The following is a 3,844-nucleotide window of genomic DNA, read 5'->3' as shown; positions in this document are numbered from 1 at the left end:
CTGCCTGTCTGTTTAGTCGGTGGATGAACCTCCTTTTTCTCACAATGTTCCTTCCTGAAAGTCAAACTTTTATCAGGAGGATGCAGAAATGACACAGATGAGACAAGCACTCCAGAGCGACATGAAGATTGGCACATTAATTTATGCTTACATTTCAGAAAGTATCTTTCCCAGCGCTCACTTGTGAGGCAAAGTGTTTCCACATGACTGCTCAGATGAAACGGCTGGTAATTTCACTAGGATCAGTGACTAACATTAACAAATAAAAGCTTCACTACACACTGACACTGATGGAGAAGATGATCGAACATAAAATGAGTCAGAGATTTAAATAGCTCCTAAAGACCACTGAACCTGCAGAGGTTTGATTTCAATGTAACATGTTTTGGACTCCGGTATAACCGTCACTGGAGGACAGTGAAAACGTTTTCCTCAGCAATATGTTCAATGCTCCCCTTTTTTTTTGCAGTTTTTTGCAGTTTAAGCAGTCATCACTGTCCTTAAGGCAACAGAACGATGACGTGTTTACAAAGATGGTCAAAGCAGCATGCCTCTGCAGAAGCATCTTTACATGCAAATGATGCCGTGTGCTTTGCCGGGAGCTTTTTTTTTTTTTTTTTTTTTTGAAAAACACCAACTACTTTTTCCTGATTGCAAATTCTGTAAACCACTCAACAGCTTGCTCTGCTGGCAGAATAAACTTTTGTTTTTCCTGTCATCTCCTTTCTGCTACGACATGCTAACAAGAAGAACAGAGCATCAGATGAACCGGAAGACGCCTGCTCTAGACGTGTGATCCAATCTGCCATCAAGTCTTCAAATAGTAAAATATGAAAATCCACTAATGGGGCAGATCACACACTGAATTAATTTAACTTTTCACCTCAGATCAACAATTTTAGTCTGGTATGAAAAAAGCCATCACTGCATAATACCATTACTGGTATTAGGATGACAAACGTGTTAATCATCCATTTCCATCCCGTCATCATGTTTGTTTTCTTGTCTCTCAGAACTGGAACTTTGGTTCTTTATGAGGAAAATATGCGTGTTCTCTGAAAGGCACTTCATGAGTGCAATGTCAAAACTTCAAATTCAAAATTAATTTCAAAAATACTTTATTTTTATTGATCCAAAAGAGAAATTGAATGAATTGATTTAATTGACAAAAATTACACATTAAATATTTTAACCTAATTTACGGATACTGTTGTATGAGGTTGGCTTGGGTTAGACCAATTTCTACACATAATCTAAATAGTATTGTATGCTTTTTTTTCCAGAGCTTTGTCTCTGATACGTCTGAATAAAACATAAAAACATCTACTGTTTGTCTTGAAGGTTTTAAACAGCCTTGTCTGCCTTATTTAACAGAACCTCTCCATCTCTACACTCCCTGTCAAACATTCAGGTCTGCTGAGTCGACAGACTCCTTCACTGTCCTTTTTAAAACCTATTTATAAACTTAGTTTTACTCATTGGCTTTCAATCCAATTTTACTTAATTTTTATTGATTTCATCTTTTTAACTGAGGCATTTTATTGTATTTTAAATTGAGTTTTTAATTCATTGTGCTTAGCTTTTTCACTTTATTTTTATGCTTTCTTTTCACATGACTGATGTTCAGCACTTTGCTTCAGCAGTGGCTGGTGTTGAAGTGGCTGGTCATCATCATGACGATGATGATGATGATGATGACGATGAACTGAGTCAGGTTTGTTGGCCACTTTGATCTCGTACTCTTAAATTCAACCCACCTCTTCTCCACAGGACTGAGATCAGGGCTTTGCGATGGCCGCATGTAAACGTTGACCTTGTTGTCCGTCGGCCATTTTGTTTCCACTCCGGCTGCATGCTAAGGATTGTCTTCGATCTGAAGCTCAGTCTGCGATCATGCTTCAGCTTCCTGGCTGACGTCTGTGGATGGCTTTGTTTCAATATTTCTACATAATTTTTTTTTTCCTTGTGATCTGTTTTATGAAATGCACCACTTCCTTCTGAGCTCCACAACATGATGCTGCCACCCCCATGCTGCACAGTTAGGATGGTACAAACATCCCAGTTTTTCCTCCAAATGTAATGATGGGCATTAAGGTCAAACTGTTCCATTTTAGTTTCATCAGATTACAGGACATGTCTCCAAAATATGAAGATGTTTTTCCCTGTGGACATTTGCAAACTGTAATCTGGCTTTAATGTTTGTTTTTTTTGCAGTGATGGCTTTATTCTTGCAGAGTGGCCTTCCAGCCTATATCAGTGCAGGAGATGTTTCACAGTGTATGATGACAGTCGTACCAGCTTCAGGAGCATTTGCAGGTCTTTGGCTTTTGTTTAGGAGTCAATCTGCACATTTTGAACCTACAGACATTCATCTCTGGGACACAGAACTCGCCTCCTTCTTTAGCATTATGACAGTTGTACATTCCCATCATGTCTATGTTTGGTATGATTGTTTGAACTGCTGAACGCAGAAAGAATCTAGAAATTGTTTCCATGGATGAATAAGACTTGTACAAATCTCCTCCTGATATCATGGCTGATTTGTTTTGACCTTCTCATTGTGTAAAACAGGAAAGCCGTGAGTTTCAGGTGTGACCTTAAAATACATCCACAGGTGTGCCTCCTACGAAGCCTCCAAAGTCATCATCTGGTCTTCCTCACATTGCTTAAAGAGATAGTTAATCTTCTGGATGAAAACTTCAGATTTTGAAGACATTGATAAATACATCTTTGACATATTTTTTCTCTCCTTCTTTTTGGCATTTATACCAACCACAAATAACTTTGGTAATTCAAACCAAGAAAGTTTGTTCTAATCTGGAGATAGGCTTCAGCCCCTCTTGACCCTGCAAGTATAAGTGTTATGATAATGGATGGTTTCACCCAGCTACAAGGTAAAAACACAGTTTAGCTATTGAATGTCTTTGAGTAAAAACTGTTTTGAAAATAGAACATTTTCTGAAGGACAATGATTGACTTGAGGCTGTTTACACAGAATGTACCGTCACATTACGACAAGGACAAGCACCAGCAGAGTTGAAATATTTTTTGGCACTGCTTTCACAAAAATTAAATAGTCAGTGTGAACATCACTGACTTTCACATTCAGTGGACGAACTTCTGAGAGGAACAGAAATCCATTATTAAGAACACATAAAACATTTAGAAGGACGTGGTGAGATTTTCAAGGTTCAAATGGACTATTTACAACCACAGAAAACACCATTACTCACACACAGGCAAGTTTGTGCTTTTAGTCATATTAGCGCTATGTATTGACTTCCATTCTTTTTAGTTCCTGCATTTATGCCTGACCCTAACCTAAACTTAACCCCTAACCCATAAACAGGACATCTTTTTATGAGGTACAAGCTTTGTGTCCTATGAAGAGCACTCGGTCCCCACCCATAGCCCACCTATACCCAGGTGAGCTATAGCCTGGAGGATGCGTTTTGCTTGAAATGCAAACTCATTTGGACATGAAGAGGCAAGGGTTGGTAACTACCCTTGTGGCAATGGTATCCACAGTGTGTTTCTCAGTTCAGGTCCTCAGGGATCTCTGCCCTGCAGGTTCTAGGTGCTTCTCTTCTACCACACAAGGTGATTAACAGTCTTCTCTAGCACTTTGATGGCTGCAGAGGAGGTCATGCAAATCATTTGCCTAACAGAGACAGATGTAAAATATGGAGTGGACTTGAGAAACACTGCCATAGAGGATCCTCTTTGAGCCCAATGAAGAAGAAACCTGCTCATTTCTCTGGGTTTGCTCCTTGGTCGCTCAGAGCTGGAGTCCATTACACCGTCTTGTACTGCATTCAACAATGCAGAGTGGGTGAAAAGATGA

This window comes from Poecilia formosa, unplaced genomic scaffold (assembly GCF_000485575.1).
Source record: "Poecilia formosa unplaced genomic scaffold, Poecilia_formosa-5.1.2 Scaffold91, whole genome shotgun sequence".
NCBI classification, from domain to species: domain Eukaryota; kingdom Metazoa; phylum Chordata; class Actinopteri; order Cyprinodontiformes; family Poeciliidae; genus Poecilia; species Poecilia formosa.
Note: the sequence above shows the minus strand (reverse complement) of the source record.